Genomic DNA, 6,289 nt, shown 5'->3' on the forward strand with positions numbered 1-6,289 from the left:
ATATATATATATATATATATATATATGAAACCAAACTCTACAAAACGTAAAACTCATGGATGTTGGATGCAGTAGTACATCTCTGTGGCTTATATTTGCTCTTATCAGCTTACTACAAATATTGCCGTTTGTTTCTCAACTCTTCTTTATCTATCACCATCCTGCGTTCATCTCTTCCCTCGGCCATGGGAGACAGGATATGTTGTCTAGGTCTTGTATCTCTTCCAGTGCTGAAATTTTAACATATTGATATTTTTCTCAGTCCTCTATGTGTATCAGGCTAGGAAGAATACCTTAAGTTTGGAATTAACCTATATGTGTCTAAGTCCTCATTAACCCCTCTCCAAAAGCATGCTCTTAGTCTTCATGTTTTGTAAAGGAGAAGTGGAAGTCTCAAGCTTGCTCGGGACTATTGCATATGAATCTGTACTGTGTTGTGATACTCACTTCTAAGAAAAGAAACTTGAATGATACTTACTTTTGCTTCTTTGAATACCGCAGTATGTCTCTCCTGAAATCAGGTTCTATTGAGCAATCAGAATGGCACACAATTTGTGTGAAACTTACTGACATGGTTAAAGTTCAGTTGTTTGAGACCAGAGTCAACATATGAAGATCAGGACATCAGGCACCACTCACTTATTTGCCTCTGTAAGTGTGGCTTAGCAAGCATCCTGTATTCCAAGTCATAATGTAATCTGCACTGGACAGATGGAAGTAGAAAGAGTCAGAGGAACATCTGAGTAGTCTCAGCAAAATGTTTTCAAATAGGTAGAGTATTACAAACATAATAATAGTGATTTTTTTCTCACAACATTAGACAAAAAAGGTAGCCAGGAATCACACAGCTGACGAAAACCAGCATTACGAACTGCCCTCCTGATGTCTCTGGGACAAGAACCTACTTGGATTATACAAAGCAACCTGGTGTACTTTGACTGAGTAATAAACATATACATTACATACCAAGTCTCAATTATGCTTAACATTTTTCAGGAATCATCTATATTCCATGTTTACTCAATTCTTACTACATTTTAAATCAAGCTGCATATATAAATGATGTCTTTACCTTATACATTTGTGGCACCTCTTGTCCGAGGGAAGGTCCTACTTGTATTTCTTTGCTAGGCTTTTGCATTTCTTCTCCCTTCATGTTTTCTCTCATCATTATCACTGAGTACTTGTCGGTGCATTCTCCCAGATTGGGCACTATTTCTTTGTGGTTAAACTATTGTCAAAGTCTTTCTAGAAATTATAGCCAGGCATGATTGCACAGGGCTTTAATCCTAAAACTTGGGAGGCAGAGGCAGAGGCAGAGGCAGGCAGGTCTCTATGATTTCAAGGACAGCCTGACCTACAAGTGAATTCTAGAACACAGAAAAACTCTGTCTCAAATATGTACATACATATATATTTGTGTATGTGTGTGCACCATGCTGGGTTATTTCATTGTCTAGCTCACATATATCTTTTTGATACCTCTCTATATCTTTATACTTAGTTTTTCTGAGCTATTAACCTGTTTTCCAACTCCTACTATACCCTCAAGCACAGTAGACACGTCTGCATCATTTTTTTTTTATTTTTATTTTTACTTCTAGTTCATCTTATACACTTTTTAATTTAGCTGTTCTACTTCTGTGAGTTAAATTCATTTGTAATACACCTATATCTGATCTGCAGGAAGTAAAAGTGGATTTGGGTAGATTCCTGGCAGAAAATTTGGTACTCCATTTGTTGTGGGATGCCCCTCTGCATGCTGTGAATATGTTTTATTATAATTTATTAATAAATAAGCTATTTTGGCCTATAGCACAGCAGAATATAGCTAGGCAGGAAATCAAAGCAGAGATAGAGGGGAGAAGAAGGTAGAGTCTGGGAGATGCCAGCAGCCACCAAAGAAGAAGATGTGAGGTGAAAAGCCACAAGCTTCAAGGTAAAATATAAAATGATACAAATGGGTTGATTTACCTTGTAAGAGCTAGTTAATAATAAGCCTGATCTAGTAGGCCAAACAGTATGTAATTAATATTAAACCACTGCATCGTTTTTGTAAAAGTAACTGCAGGACCAAGCAGGATGAGAAACCTTCAGTTACATCCATTTTTTAGGGACTTTTAGGTAAGAAGTTCTAGAGATTGGGTCCCAATCATTTCATAGATCCATTCTCTCTCAGGCTTATTTTTTCTATGGAATAGCTTTCAAGGCCCTATCACAAAGTTCATGCAGTTTATGAGGGCCACATTGAGGCCAGCATCTCTTCACACTTCTGCTTGGCTAACACTGGGGGTATATCAAATCTCAAAGGGCACTTAGGTGCTCGCTGACTGCTTTTCAGGCTGGCAAACAGCAGAGGACAAAGATCATTCTAAGATATTATAGTCATATCGCTGCACTTCAGCTGACTTTCCGTAGGTTTGAGCTTGGAAAACATTTCCTCAATTTGCTCAATATCAAAAGAAACCACCAACATACTGCTTAGTAAAAGCATTGGAAAGATTGTTACTGTTTCCTATGTCATCAAAATTCGAGATTCATAATTTTAAAAAGCTTTAATTAATGGCTTCATTATGAAACAAATCTCAGAAATCTGGAAAACAAGAAGAAAAAATAATTTAAAAAATCAGTCTCGCCAGGCGGTGGTGGCGCACACCTTTAATCCCAGCACTCAGGAGGCAGAGGCAGGCGGATCTCTGTGAGTTCGAGGCCAGCCTGGTCTACAAGAGCTAGTTCCGGGATCAGCACCAAAGCTACAGAGAAACCTTGTCTCGAAAAACCAAAAAAAAAAAAAAAAAAAAAAAAAAAAAAAATCAGTCTCTTAGTTAGAAGCAGGAAGCTTGAGCATGAAGGATGCTACAGTTTGAAGGGAATGAGGACACAAGAAATCACTAGGAAAACACATCTTGGGTTGATAGCAAATTTGCACAAAAAAATTCTGTTTGTTCACACCTGGATTCTTGCAGATTCAAATTGAGTTATCTTTTTCATATTCTTTGGCTATGACATTGAGAGTAGGTGGTGTGGATCCCATGCACAATGACAGTTCTGCAGAAGGCAAACCTTAGGATATCTTTTCAAATTTATATCTTTCATCTCATCCTTTACATGTTTGCTTTTCCCCTGATTCTTTGTTCAATGGATTAACAGAAAACCCAAATCTCATGAAAACCATTTCTCTCTGGTAACCTTCAGAATAAAGGGGCTGTTGCAGAATGTGAATACATTTGGTAAAATTGTTTAAACCCTCTAAGAGTTTTGCATCTACCTAGGAAAAGGTTTTCCTTTTTTTACTTCAAAAAGCCAAAAAGCTGTCAGTGAAGCTCTGATAATGACACTTACTGTCAAACATATCATCCCTCAATTATGTTAACACCTTCTTTTGAAGTTTTCTTTTTAACATGAAAAACACAGTTTATTATAAAAGGTATCCACAGAAGCTGGAAGTGTTCAAAGGCCCCCAACAGGCTACTCTTAAGAGAACTGTAGTCAAGGAAATCTTAATATTCATATCATGAACAAGTTCATTTTCACTGTTATAAGAAAAAAATCACAAGAAAGCACATAACATGAAAAATCTGCTGCCACCATAATTTCAGTGTCTGAATGAATCCCCTCAGGGTTCCCTGAAAATCCCTTCAACATCTCCAATCATAAGATGCTTTAGCTCCCAGCCATGGGAGCCTATGGTTTACTAATTCAATTACAGTCAGCTCCCCTGTTTCTGACTATGTGAAACATGATTTTTGGTCTTTCTTTTTCTAGCTTTCTTCCCAATATCGCACTCTTCTATCTATTTTAATAGTAAAGATATATTCCAAATATTGGTGATAGAAGGGCAGACACTGACATCATTGTTTTGAAAATGCCCTTCCAAGTCTTGATGGCATAAATTGAGATGTTTAGTTATTTTCTCACCTTTGTCTTTTCCTGAGTTGAACTCATCCATATCCGTGCTACAGGATGTTGTATTTTTATAGTTGCCTAACTCATAAGCTTACTTATGATGGAGGACCCTTACATGAATCTAGTCCCATCTTCTCTCTTTCTTCTCTCTAAAGATACATTGCACAGGGAAGACTTTCAGGCATTCCTCTCGCCCCACTCCTTTGTCATTGGGCTACACTGTCATGAGTATCTTTTACTTGTGAATCCTGTACGCTATTTTCCCAACAATCTTGCATTTTCTACTTTGTTATTTGATGTACTATTTGTTTAGGTAGCAAATGTTAACATAGGTCATTCTATCTATCTATCTATCTGTCTGTCTGTCTGTCTGTCTATCTATCTATCATCTATCTATCTACGTATCTACATATCTATGTATCTATCTATCATCTATTTATCATCTATATAGATATTATGCAAACTGTGAATGGAAGTTTCTGGAAAGTACCAACTTGCATTAAACCTTCTGCAAAGCTGCTGAAATGTTTAGAACTCCAATGACTGTGGGAAGGTTGGAATATCATAGTTCAAGAATCTAATTAGAATTTATCTTCTGCTATGTTTAGTTTTGTTCTTGGTTTCTTTTATGTTGTTTTGTTTGCTTTTGTTGTTGTTTGGAATTTGTTTTGTTGTGATTTATTTATTTATTTATTTATTTATTTTGAGACAAAGTTTCCCAGTAGCTATGGAGCCTGTTCTAGAATTTGCCCTGTAGACCAGACTGGCCTCAAACTCACAGAGTTCTGCCTAACTCTGCTTCCCAAACACTGGGATTAAACGTGTGGGCCACCACCACCCAGTCTTATGTTTAGTTTTCTTAATAGCCATTGCTACCCATCTCTATGTCTGACATACCATCCCTGTGACTAGAACCTTTTGGAAAGTATAAACTTCTACCAACCAAAAGACTAAGAGTATCGAAGGAGTCCTTTAACAGAGAGTTCCTCACTTTTCTTCTATAGGCGGAGATTTTTGTTGGGACCACTTGAATCCTTCTATCCAATGTTTCTGTTAATTTATTTGAAAACAGTCTCTATTTATGACATGCTTTGTTCTGTTACTATTATAAACTGTCATTGAAACATTGCCCAATTTTTCCCTTGGTTACAGTGTGTGTCATTCTTCACTTAATAAATAATTGTAAATTTTTTATGAGGATCCAATATTCTGCCATTTCAATAAACAAACATTAAATTTTTTATTGTTGAATATCAACTGTTCTTGATTGGTTTGTTTAGCTTCTTGTCCTTGAACTTTTAGCTTCTACATGCTAGATATTGGTCTTACAACATGGAAATGGGAGAGTCATAGCGCAATTATATTTTCTGCATTTATCAAACACAGAATTGCTTATGATACTCTTTCCCATTAAAGGTAGTGTGTAAGTTATGCCTATCCCACGGCCTTGCTGCAAACAGGATCCCTTTACCAGAACTGCATATTCATTAAAATTTCTTCTTTGTCAGATGCTTTTCAAAAATATCTTTTAAAATATGAATTTATTAGCATAAAATTTCACTTAAATTGTATGTGTAAGCATAGCAAAAATATTTATCAAACTAAAAAAAATCTATCCATAACAAGTTTTTACAAATATATTCTATATTTTATGTTAGTAATACAGGAAACGTATTGCCTTAACTTTCTCTGCCTTTTATAGTATTTCTTATACTTTTTACCATAGTCTAGTGCTTCAGTTAGGATATCTATTAGTATGATGAAATGGCAAATCTAAAAGTAAGTTGGGGGCAAAAGGTTTATCCTGCTTAAACTTCCATATTATCATCAAAGACAGGGCAGAAACTCAAGCAAGGCAGAGCCTGCAGGCAGGAGCTTATGCAGAGGCCGCCGAGGAGTGATGCTTACTGGATTTCTCAGTCTGATTTTTTTTATTTATTTCTTTATTAATTAATTAAAGATTTCTGACTCTTCCCCACCGCCGCCTCCCCTTTCCCTCCCCCTCTCCCAATCAAGTCCCCCTCCCTCGTCAGCCCAAAGAGCAATCAGGGTTCCCTGCCCTGTGGGAAGTCCAAGGACCACCCACCTCCATCCAGGTCAGTTTGATTTTTTTATAGAACCCAGGACCACCAGTTTAGGGATAGCATCACCCAAAATAGGCGAGGGCCCCTTCCATCAAGCTTATTTAAAAAAATCCCTTGCAAGTTTTCCTTCCCCTGATCTTATGGAGTCAATTTTTCAGTTGAAGTTCCCTTCTCTCGACTGACTTTAGTTTTGTGTCAAGTTGACACAAATATAGCCTGTACATCCAGTCCTAGAACATGCCTAATTTTACATCTTTCAAAACACTTTTCAAACAGCAATTAGACAAGGGAATACACCA

Source organism: Alexandromys fortis, unplaced genomic scaffold (assembly GCF_014885135.2).
Source record: "Alexandromys fortis isolate MF-2015 unplaced genomic scaffold, M_Fortis_MF-2015_v1.1 scaffold_69, whole genome shotgun sequence".
NCBI classification, from domain to species: domain Eukaryota; kingdom Metazoa; phylum Chordata; class Mammalia; order Rodentia; family Cricetidae; genus Alexandromys; species Alexandromys fortis.